The sequence below is a fragment of the Protopterus annectens genome, chromosome 6.part0 (assembly GCF_019279795.1).
Source record: "Protopterus annectens isolate FY-2018-M chromosome 6.part0, PAN1.0, whole genome shotgun sequence".
NCBI lineage: Eukaryota > Metazoa > Chordata > Ceratodontiformes > Protopteridae > Protopterus > Protopterus annectens.
Genome location: NC_056737.1, coordinates 1,954,957,739 through 1,954,971,262, shown reverse-complemented (window position 1 = coordinate 1,954,971,262; position 13,524 = coordinate 1,954,957,739).

Sequence of the window (13,524 nt, the reverse complement as noted above, 5' to 3'; positions counted from 1 at the left end):
TAAGAAATATATTTTAAATATTGCTGTTTGAAACTTATAACATAGAGAGAATGACAGGCTTTGGATTAGCATGTATTTTCTGAGAATGCAGAGTCTTAAACTCAAATATTTGTCATTATTTATTGACTTTAACTCACAGCTATTTGCCAGACAGGTGCAAGTTTTAGGGGAACACACCAAAAATATGAAGCAGTAATCTGGACATTCTGTGAAGATCTGTAAAGTTGAGAGGCATGGTTGTCTCTTATTTTCTCCACAGACAGTATAATGTCTGTGGAGACTTTCATTCATTTTGAATTGCTGAACGGCAATTCTTGAGTGCAGGGGGCGTGTGTATTGTGAGAGCACTGCGCTCAGACACACCCCCTGCACTTACACACAGAGTCATGTCCATTTTAGAGCATGGCAGTGCACTTTCATACTTATGCATGGTGCACTGCCGTGCAGCATGGGAACGGTACCTTCCATGCATGAATAAGCTATTCCTGCATGGTAGTTTGCTGAATCCTGGGGATAGTCTTCTTGGAGAAAGGAGTAATCCATTTCTTCTTTAACTGTCTCCTTTAAATTTGCACAAAAATGCCAGTCTTAAACATTTTAATGGAAATATGTTAAAGAACTGGACTCAAGATATTTGGGTGAGATGTAAGAGGATTTAGTCCACAAGTAGTGAAGCACATTCTGGAGATGATTTTAGTAAACAAGAAAAACTGGGAATATCAAACTCAAACAAAGAATAAAATATCTTACACTGACCTTATCTGCTGCAGGTTCTTGGTAGTATCTGGACAAACACTAGACATAATGGAAGGTAGCTTAGAGTAAAGTATCTAGAAGTAAACTTGCAGTTTTTAGAAGTCAGAAACTTCAAGGTTGTGAGGCAGTGTGGACAGTTGAGCTTAGATACCTCTTAGAAAGTGTTGTTGTAAGGTCTGTGGCATGACAGATTTCTAGAAATAGAACTATAGGTTTCATTCAGGTTATGCAGCGGACAGATTAATGTGTAATCTTGTTCTCTAGCAGGGGATTGCAGTGCCATCTCCATTCTAATTGTCACTACCGCTGTCTTACTTCTTAAAGCTCAAGACAGAACTATGGTCCACATGTGGCAAAATAAATTGTATGTACACAATGTGGGCTAACAAATCTAGATAGGATATGAAAATCTTGTTAACATACTTCATCAGTGTCATTGTACTGAACTCCAGCAAGCATTTGGTGTTAGATAGAAACCAATGAATCAAGTATTACACGACTCAGATTCCTACAGACTATCCGTCCCTTGGCTGTGGGTATCGTAAGGTAAGTAATAAATCTCTTTAACAGAAAAAAAAGCATGACCCGATAATGAGGGATAACAATTTAAAAAAAGTGAAAAAATAGAAAGTTTGAGTAAAGCTAAAATTAAATACATTCTAAGAACTAATAAGGATAACAAAAAGATGCAGATACTAAAAACAATGAATACTTACCCTAAAATGTAGATATGAACATTATGCATACAATTAAACAGCAGCAAAACGGCAATTAACATCAGAAAAGTTAATAAAAATATAAGTGGTTGTACTGAAAATCCAAAGTCATTGAAGTGATTGATGAAATGATTCATTAGTGAACAAAAGTTCAGATGAACATCAACTGCAGTATTAAGTCACAACATAATTCAAAATTATGTTCAAAGCAAAAAAAATATTGTACATTAGAATTACTCATTCATCCAGAGACAAAACAATATGATTTCAATGCAACATTAATTGAACTACAATTCAAAATGATAAGCAGAGAAAACAATATCAAGCAAAGTTTTTCTAAGGTAGGCAGTCCATATCAAGATTCCAGGCAAAGAGGAGCGAGCAGCTTCACACCAACGGCAAGTCATGAACTGCTACTCTAATGCATAATTAGTTGGAGGCAAAAAGAAACAAAAGTTGCAGTATCTCTTGTTTCAACAGCAATTCAAAAACAGGGCTAGCAGTAGGAACTGTGAACTGAAGTAGTCCAAAAGCTAAAATAGCAAAGCAAGCAAAAAAGCACACCACAAAATGATTCCAGAGATAATGAAGAAAATCTAAAGATAACGACATTCAAAAGCTGCAGCTGGTTGGCGCACTACAGTTGAAACATATTACAAAAGTAATGTGACAGGTAGGTGGTTTCTATTAAATCTGGTGCACTTAGATACATAGGTTCATACTAGGCTATCTTCCCTAGGGCATTTATAAGCCTAGCCAGAGTGTGTTTGGCTTTCGCCACCCATTTTAAATTAATTTTGCTATGCCCTTTTTCGAGGTTAGTATACTGTGCCTCTGTCTAACAGTGACACAGAAGTGATACCCGGGGTAAACCTACAATCTCCCATCCACTCATCAAGATTCCTCTTGAAGAGAGTCAATGAGGGACTCTGCCTAACCTGACCTGGGATTTTATTCCAGAGTGAAGGGAGCCTCTGTGTTATGAATCTGTCCCTCCAGCATTAGAAAGTAACTGAAGGACTGTTTTAATCTAGCTAAGGTATTTGATTTTCTGCCATATGGTGGCATTACTGACAAGTTTACCCACACAAATATTTTCCCTGATCCAATCCACTGGGAAGCAAACTGACAACAAATTAAAGCCACACATTCAGGGCTAGATACACACTTTCCACTAAATGGATTGTCACCAGTGTCACCAGTACTATGCCACAGAGTTCTGTTTTAGGTCCATTCCTGTTTGGCAAATACTGTGATAATGTCCAAATTGTTGTGAAGTCTCTATGACAGATACTATTTGCTGATGTCTGCACAGTCTGTACTGTTGTTAACTCTCTAGATGACACCCATCTGCTGAAAGAGAGCAAAAGACACACTAATTCCTGGCATCAAGACCATAGACTTAAATTAAATGCAAACAAATCCAGTCTTGACCTCCTTGAGAAACAAGAACACCCTTGCACCTACCACAGAAATGGCATCTCTCTCAAAGTTGACACTGTTATTATAGAGTAAGGCAAGGTAGGAGATAATGAACACTCATTTGGCTACCATGTATTACCTTTTATTATACAACCCTTCTAGCCAGCCCATCTATTTTCTAAGTCCGTGAAGTTATCACCCCCTTCTACTCCTTCCCAGTCAGGGCCATAATAGGATACATTGTCACCTTTGACATGTGCCTATCTAAGCATTTTACACAGCTTTAGAAAATATAACTATTCCTACTTAAGATGAACAGAGATGTGAGATTTTTGATTTACACACTTCATATAAAAGCCTTCTAATTATACTTTGTATCCAAGACTCCTTTTAGTGACCATTGCTTAGCTTGCAAGGCAATACAGGAGCTCCTCCTATTCCCTTGCGTATTCAGTGAAACAGAAATATTAGCAATACCCACTCTAAGGATCAAACTCTACATTGCAAAGTAAACAGAACCTGTTGATGAAGTAAATAGTGCTTACACAGAATACCTTACCTGTAGAATAAGCTAGCGCTCTGTATCAAACAAAATATCTCCCTATCTCTCTTTAAAGGCATCATCACTGAGAAGATGTAAATCAATAAATTCACACCTGAGCTGTCCTTTCTGGTCTTTATAATTTGGAGATGCAAGTAGTTGGAATTGCAGTGACTAGGCTTCTAATGGTCTACTTGACCAGCTTCTACTGTAAACCTAAGATCCCATGAACTTATTTCTTTGCTAATGGTGTTGGATATGCTGTACTGTTTTCTTTCTATCCATCTGCCTATCTATCTATCTTTATTTAGTTAGTTATTTTTAAGTTTTAATATGTGGAAAAGTGTAGTGTCCCAAAAATCACAGATGCACAGGTGAAAACAACCCATTCAAAAGCCAAAAACACAGAGTCAATGGGACCAGATGGTGTCCCAGGCTGCATCTTGCACGAACTACAGAACAAACTAACCCCCCACCTAAACACGCTGTTCAACCTCATTCTCTCCACAGGCTACATGCCCATAGAATCGTGCACAGCATTGCTTATTCCTCTCCACAAAGGAGGGGTCACAACTGACCTTAGTAACTATTACCCCATAAGCCTGACTAGCCTGGTTTGCAAGGCTATGGAGCACATCATCATGGAACTCATTAACAAAGACATTGGGAACCTCCAAACACTTGACCCAACTCAGTTCAGCTTTGTTAAGGGCAGATCATGCCTACTAAACCTGGTTGACTTCTTCAAGCAAGTCACCAAGGCCATAGACAAGGGAATGGTGGTTCACACAGCCTACCTTGACCTCGCCAAGGCTTTTGACACCATTCCCCACTAGGGTATTACAGAAAAACTCACCAGCCTGAACATAAACCCCATGTCACGAGATGAGTTGTCAACTGGCTTACAGACAGAACTCACACGGTAAGAATAGCGGGCTCCAGGTCCGACTCTAAACCAGTCACAAGTGGTGTCCCATAAGTCAAGGTCCTGGGACCCCTACTGCATATACTTCTCAGAAGTACAGGCAAACACAGGAGGACTAACCAAGTTTGCCGATGACTGCAAACTCTGAGCCATAATTGACTCTTCGGCTGACACGGACATCCTCCAAAAGGGACTTACTGAGACAGACACATGGTGTCAAAGTCATGGCCTCAAGCTAAATGCCAAAAAATGCATAGTCATCCCATTTGGGAAAAACAAAACACCCACGAATTACCACATAGGTGGCAGCCCCCTTAATACAGAAAAGGTAATAAGAGATCTGGGGACCCAGGTAGATAGTAATCTCTCCTTTGACAATCATATTGCCAAAGTAGTTAGGAAATCCTTCTACATGGCCCATCTAATTACTAAAGGGTTTGCATCTAGAAATAGAGGTTATAGTGCCCCTCTGCCCGTCACTCATTAGACCCATCATAGAGTATAATGCCCCATTTGGGATGTACCTCACAAGACACTTCCAACAGCTGGAAAGACCACAAAAGTACCTCACCAAGAGGATTACTGGCCTCAAACATATGTCCTATGCAGCCCGACTGAAAAAACTCCGGCTGTACTCAGTGGCATATCACTTACTCAGAGGTGATGTCTGCCTGACTTACAAATCCATGTCCAACTCAGAATTTATGGACATGCTACACCTAAAGAAATCCAAGTTACTGCGAGCCACACACTCTAGTGGGCTAAACCTCGCCACAATAATAAATAGAACATGCTGGAGGGATAGATTCCTGTCACAGAGGCTTCCCATGCTTTGGAACAAAATTCCAAATTACATCAGGCAGAGCCCCTCACTAACACTCTTCAAGAGAAACCTTGACGAGTGGATGGGTATCAGAAAATACACCCCTGGAATCACTTCATTGGCTCTGCTTGACAGAGGATCAGTTAATTAATCAATGGGGCGGCAAAAGCTGACACACTCTGGCTAGGCTTATAAATGCCCTCGAGCAGATAGCCTAGTACCTACCTATGAACCTATAATATAGTCTACTTTGGTTGCATGCATGTAGCCCTCTATTTTTTGTAGACACTCTGATGTACTTATTAATTTGCTCATAAATAATAACAATTTTTGGTTGCATGTATGTAGCCTTGTATTTCTTTGTAGACACTATGATGTACTTATTAATTTGCTCATAAATAATAATTGTTACATAGTCATACACTACAAATATCTAGTATAGTTATGGAACATTGAACTTAAGACAGATTACTTTAAAATAAGAGTACTTTAGTGAGGCATTTTCAACAAAATACATTTTCCAACCTGATTTATTTCACTTAGTGAACAAAACATGATTTTCATATGCCTCTGGTACTTTTTTCTTAAGTCTAAGTTTCAAACTGCTCAATAATTAATGAACTTGAACTACATACATGCGGAAAATTGTGTTTGCTAGTGACTTTAAAGGACCTCAAAGTATCTCTCTTGTCCTACATATAGAACAGGTTTTGAAAAGATTAGGACTTGACTTCAGAGAAGCCTGACCTTAATATTCACAAGACTACCCCAATAGGATTATAGGATCATAGGAGATTACTAGGCTAATGGCCCTGGGGCCCTTACAAGCCTAGCCATGAGTTTATCCTCAAAGGAAACCTCAGTCAGCACCTGTCACCCCTGTCAATGAGGGACACAGGTGGAGCCCCTGGGGAAAGAATTGTGATTTCTCACAGCAAATTATCAGTGATATTGGTAAAAACAAACCAACGAACAAACAAACAGTATAATGAAGACATAAAATAAACAGTCTTCTACCACAAAGAACAGCCTTTCTACAATGCAGGCAGAGTTACAGCAGGACATTATCAAAAGGTATGAACAATACAGGGTCTACGTACCATAAAGAATTGCAAAACCTTAGAAATGGTATTTCTACTACTAAAAGAAGGTGTTTGTGTCAACATTTATAAAAGCAAGTATAAAACTACTTATCAGCTTTATGGTGTAGTGCTTTAAAGGGGTTAAGTTCAGTTCTAGAGCTCAGTGATTATAGAGCTTGTCTAAATTAGAAAAAAATCAAACTGTAGGTTTGAATTTGAAAAAATTGCAATAAATGTATCTGAGCTGAAGACCCAAGCTTTTTAAAATTAATTTAAATCATGTGAGTGCATCAACATTTTAAAACACACCCAGATTCCTTTAGGTTAAAGCATTGAATCAGAAAAGAGTTTTGGGAATATATTTTGCCATTGTCCTTGTCAGGTAGCCAAATTAACCTCAGAAATTATTCACCATTTGAGTAATCTAAGTGAAAGAAAGAATGACCTAGGGTAGGATAAGATGAGAGACATCACACAGAATTTAGGCTTCCCACCTCACCAGTGGTTAGATTTATTGGGACGAATTAGAAAATATTATACTATAACTTCTGTAACACTGGACTAATTATTCAAGCCAGTCTAATTACATTCAACTAAGAATCATTCAAAATCAAATCAAGAAAACTGCTGAGGTTATATTTTACACACATTTGTATCAGATACCATTTATATTAGAGCCAGTTCTTAAAATAAAAGTTGGCAAATGCTGACACGCTCAAAGAAGCAAAACATGTTGAGAAAATTAGTTATTGCTGAATTAACTAAAACAATCTGCAGTATAAAGCATGAAACTGACTCATAGAATGCCTGTTCTGTCTGTCCAACACAAAAAAATGCATGTTCAATGTATCATTTACCAGAAAAGAAAATGGTATGTTTTCTGTTCTTTTGCCATTCTTATTTATTGGAGTTCAGATTTCTAATAAAGTTATAATAAAACAAATGAAAAAAGACTGATGTGAAAAAGACATGTTTTAAGTGAATTTGTGAGGCCATTCAGTTAAATTACTTTTATCTGGCTTTTTCCTGCATTAGATTCGTAACTTTCATCAGATACACAATGACCAAGTAGTTAATATTAAAAAGAAAGGGAAGAAAACAAGAGAGAGAGTAGATGAATGTTGTTAATAAAATGAAAGAGAAGAAAACTGGAATTATGTAACAGCTTTAATTCTCGATCTTCCTGGAAATGTAAATTAATCATCCTACAAGTTTCTGGAACTAGAAACTTGTGACGGCAGCAACTCGTAACTCTAAATAACTTTTTTCATTTCATATTACTCAGTTGGGGTAGGGTGGAGGATTACAGCCAATGAAGACGGAGATATAGTGAAGCCAGGCAACTCTACAAAAAATAGCCGCTAAGAAAGAGATGAAAGAAAGCAGCACTACATAAAAACTGCATAAATGCTCATGTTTATCTCTCTCTCTCTCTGTATGTATATATATATATATATATATATATATATATATATATATATATATATATATATATATATATGTATGTATGTATACATACATACATTGGACTAAACTTTGTTCTTAAAAGAGCTTTGTCTACTTCTCCATCTTTTAAATTCATAGTCAGGAAAATATCAAATAGCATAAATTCGGTGATATAGGATTCTACTGCATCTTTTGTTACTATCAAAAAGTTTGATTTATAGAAGTGAGATAATAGGGTTATATTAAAATCTATTAGACCCTGTTGTGTTTCTTGCTGACATGTGCTTTCGCCTTCTAATACTACCAGTTACACTGGCTAGTGTTACAGGAATACAGCCTAACCCTGACTTACAATAAACTCAGTGAATCACATTTACTGCATATATATTTACAATGCTACTCACCATCACAGCATAAAAATGGTATGCACAGTAACTATATGAGATGTACAGTACCTATACAAAAATACTTTATGCGATACCTTCCCTTGCATTATCAGTTCTGCATAAAAGAACGTGTAATATTTAAGCTGTCATAACACCCAGAATGAACACTCCCATTACAGCAGATATTGGGCTTAGTCAATTGAATTTCTATAACAGTATGTCAATGTGTACTGTTTGCACTGAAACAAACATGAAAAGTGATTATAGTACAGTGAGTTTTAATTTCTCAAAAATGTTTGTCACAGTTAGGTTTTGCAGCAATGTGCAGCACATTGTTATTTAAAAATAAGCAGAATGCAATCATATTATATTAGTTCCTGGCCAACGAAGGAGGTAATTGAAGTTTCTGAGTGCAAGTGCAAGGTGCTTGTGGGTCAAGGTTAGAGTTAGGTAAGGGGATAGTCTATGGGAGATTTGGTTGTATATATGATGTGTGTATGAATTTTGTGGTTATGGTAGGGGTTAAGATAGATGATGGTGAGTGTGTGTATGTTTGTGTGTGTGTGTGTGTGTGTGTGTGTGTGTGTGTGTGTGTGTGTGTGTGTGTGCATGTGTGTGTGTGTGTGTGTGTGTGTGTGTGTGTGTGTGTGTGTGTGTGTGTGTGTGTGTGTGTGTGTGTGTGAGACTGTGCATTTTGTATGTGTTCAGTGTCTGAGATATTCCCCCAGATTTACTAAACTTCTGTGCAGGACTAGCTTAGTCCTGCAAAAAAGTGACCAATTAGGAGCAGGATAGCAACATGCCATGCATATTAATGAGGCACACTGTCAAGCTCTGAGGGTTACACGGAGCATGTAAGAGTGTAGGGGGCATGTCAAAGAGCAGAGCTCTCAGAATAAACACACCCTCGCAATGATAAACACCAGAAAGGGGTATGCAATGAGCGAGACCGCTCACAGGTGACCACATATCCCCAGCAACAGTCCCTCTTGTGTATAACAGCAACAGAATGTATAAATAAAATGAAGAAACCCTTTTTTATTTAAAAATCTGATTACAGCTAACCATATGTGCGTGGGTGTGCCAATTGCTTAGCTACAGTTAATGCAGCTTAAATGGCTGAAGAGGATAACAAGGAAAATATATGCAAATGAAACAGCATAGCAATAGTGTAGTGGGCAGAGTATTTGCCTGACGAGCAGGTGTTCCCAGTTCGAGTCCCACTACAGACATTCCATTTTCCATGGCAAAGCATGTTATAAGTAATATTTATGTTGCATAACCCACTAAATAACATAATGTTATCAAATGGAGAACTGCAGTAAATGCACATGTGAGGTGTCAGTGTCATAATGAATAAAGCACTAGTAAGCAGGTTTAAGCAAAAATAAACAGTAGTAAGCATATTTGAGCACTAGTAAGCATGCTTAAGCCCATTTGTGCAGCGGTAAGCAATGCCCACACTGGTTGAGCAATTCTAAAGCTAACACTGTGTAAGCAGATATAACCGCAGGTTAGCAGTGCTTACTGTGGCGCAAACCTGCTTACAACTGCCCAAAGAGCCTTAATCACTCTGTATCCAATGGCTCTTGTTCTGCCCATTAAAAAAATAAACAGCCATGCAGGTCACGAACCCAGGACCCTATACACCATCATCCCAGTAGTTATCCACCAAACCATTACAGAAGTACAGAAGAATGAGGTAGTAGCAAACAAGTCCTCACCATAGTATAACCAAACTGAACCTGTGAAAGCAATCAGTATACAGTCATATGTACCATAACCCACTACATAACATAAATATATGAACTGGAGTACAGCAGTAAGCCCAGAAGTGAGGTGTAATTGTAATAGAGTGTTGAAGTCTCCAATAAAACACAAGGACTCCACAGAGTGTACGGACATATTAATCATGGATACCAGGCATACATATAAGATGTAATGCATAATAACACAATGCCAAAAAGGCATTATAATGAAAGTCTAATGTAAGCAATGCTAGGCATTGTACAGGCTGGCTTAGGAGGTGTAAGCAATGTGTAGACCAGCTAACTCATTGTGCCCAGTGGTATACCCCTTTAAACAATGCCAACCTTAGGTAAGCAGGTTTGCCCATAGCTTAGCCTTTTCAAAACCGGCCAATCACGGAAAAGTGTGGGGAATTGGACCTACTTAAAACCAAAAGGCGGTAATACATTTCATAACTGGTTGTAGCTTCCCCTTGCAGGCACTATGGCAGTAAGGGAAGAAGGAGTGCATTTCCAGGCACAGTGCTGGTGCATCTAGGAGTTCAAGGTCATGGCAGGACTCCCAGTTAAAGACCATGCTCAGAGACTGCTACAGGGCCAGTACCAGGTCTCCTAATATAAGGCGGAGGCCTGGGACCATCTCGCCCGCGACCTCACCAGTGCCACTAGCATACCATGAACTGGTGAGCAGGTCAGGCTTCACTATGCTGACCTGAAGCGGCAGAAGAGGGACATCTTGGAGGAGTCAAGAGGCTAGAGCATCAGGGAATGTTCCATATGTGTGTAAGTATAACACCAGTATGTGTGTAATAATTGCCAGCTCAGGTATATCATGGATAGGTATGACTAAATATTCCCCTTATGCCCCCCACAGCTGCAAAGGAGTGGGTCACAAACCTGGACGCCCACATCAGTCGCTTGGCAAGGTTGTGATGTGAGGCAGGTCAGTAATACTCATGCATTTACTGTCATAGGAAATAAAAATAAAAGTAGTAGTAAATTAATTGCTAGTATAAAACCCTTATTGTTCAAGCCAAGTACTGCATACACTAGAGTTTTTAGCAGTAAGAGTCTCATATTGTCTGTAAGTCAATAAAGGTGTAATAGCCTGACAAAACAGGTCTAACTGCTGGACTGCATGTGTATATCCTGGTATCATATGGTAATGTTGATATTCAATCATGTAATAGTACTGTAGTATTAAGCACTGTTACCCACACTGTGCACCATAAATTGAAAATATAGGAACGCCTATATATGACAAGTATAATCCCCAGAGGCCAATTAGTACAACTGAGAGACACACTGACAGTAAACAGGGAAAATGCAGACAACAAAAAATGAATAGCACATGCAACTGGGATGTGAACTGCAGTTTTTTAGCACACACAGCCATGGCTTGAATCCTGACAGTGGTAGTAGTCTGCATTACAGAATCATACCCCACAACTGTACAGATATGTCCAGAATGCCTAGTAAAGTGGCCCATATCTGTTGCCTATCAACCTGTCCCCCTGGGAAATCAGTGGGATGATCCTGGGCGTATAGGCAGGAAACAGGAAATACAACTGATTGACACACAGCTATGAGAACAAAGCTGGCAGACCAGCAATTCCCCAATACCTTATGTGACTAAGAAGCCACATATGTCCCATTTACGCCCCAACTTGTCAAGCTGTGGTCAGAGTGTGTACAGTGACAGAGTGAGATGTATGTGCATAATAGTAATGTGGACTCTGGTACTGTGTTTGGGAGCATTCAGGTAGTGCTAATAAACATTCCTCCCACAGGTCTGTCAGATACCAACACTCTGCCCAGAAAAACAAGAATGATATGCAGTTGCTCTGAATAATGAGGTATTACACATCACTGTCACCCACACTGTCCAACAACATATAACTGTCTAGGAAATCTGTATATGAGTGTTGTAATACAAGATCAGAATGCAAAAGCACAGGGGATTAATAAGACAGAAAGCAGATAGGAAATATACAGCAATAGCTATATAGCAGACACATCTGTGACGGACAGTGTTTAGCCATTGGCATGCTTGCCATATGATATGCGGCTTTTATTTGGAGTTTGCAGAAATGTACTCGGTTACTAACCGAGTACATTTCTGCAGATTCCACTAGTCTTGCACGGCCAGTTACAAGCTTCCTGGATCACAAAATCATCTCATTTGCATGGATTTCTCCTGCAAATGGGGTGATTTGCATACAGGGGCTTAGTCCATGCAGGACTAGTGCAAGAGTGCTCGTGCACGCCCCTGCAGGCTGTTCCTGGATCGCATGGCAGACATATTGCCTGCTAGAGCTCCTGCACCAATCTTGCATGCCGTGCAAGGCATAGAGAATCCGGGGGATTGTTTGTAATGGTAGTGTTACAGGAAGTGCTTTTCTATGGTTGGGTGTAGGTTTAGTGTAAGGAAAAGGGTTAGCATTAGGTTTAGCAGGTGTTATTAAGGTGGAATAGGGGGGTCTGTATGTTAACCTTTGGAATATAGAAATCAAAATGTAGAAGCCATGCTGCTGATTTTTTTTTTGTATGCCAGTATGTGCAGTCACGTGGAGGAAAAGGACTATCTTCGCTTCCCTCCACTTCTTAGTTTTGGGATAAATAGGAAGCGGGTGGCACAAAGAGTCCAGGGAATCTCCCACCCCTGTTTTTCCCAAAGTACTTATTTTGTAATTTCTTTGTATCGAGTCAAGTCCACTCCCCCCAACCAAGCTGGCTTCTTATCTTTTTGTAGTTCATCTTTAAATTATAAATATTATATTTTTTATGAAGTGTGCAAAGATTTCAGACTATATAGCCATTTTATTTTGTCATTCAAAATATAAAAGAATGTCATCAATAAAGCAATAGTTTATTCCTTCATTTTCTGATTCCCAGAATGTAACAACCACAGCCTCTGCATGCAAGTAGTGTGTATAAAGTACACACATTCAGATGCAAACACGTCATCTGCTCTGTGTTTCTTCAATCAGCATGTACTTGGAGTGTTTCAGAAAACTGGTTTCACCAGAGAAAATAAAGGAAGATCTGCAAACAATATACAGGATGCACGGGAGCCAGGAATTAAATCCGAAAGCCATGCTCTCTAAAGCAGCAACAATAACTGCACAAATGTAAAACTTGCTTGATAATGTAGACATAAAAATGAATTCATGCACCAGTATGCAACACAGACATGAACATAACTTAACAGCCACAAAGGTCCATGGCAATGCCTCAAAATAATGATGTTTAACTTCACTAAATAAAATTTTATTAGTTAATACCTGCGCATCATACATTGCAGGGAAAAATCTTTAGTTTTATTTATTCAGTTACGGAATTACAGCAATTCCCTTTGTGACTGTTAGTAGCCAAAATATCAACAAGAATAACATGCATACTTGCTGAATATGTTAGTAATCTATACTTTTTAAAACCTTATTATTCTACCAGAAGAAGATTTCAACTATACAGTTTTATATGCTACTGTATTGTACAGTTGTTTTTTCCCTTTAAAGTCTGATCACTTTTACATACAAATATTTCAAGCACGGACGTTAATGCCTTCTAGCCTGCCAATATACCAAACACTTGTTCCCATAATAATTGTCCAGGCTGTTCTTAAAAATATCTAAACTAGTACTTGCTTTAATGTAATTTGGTAGTCAGTTCCATGCAT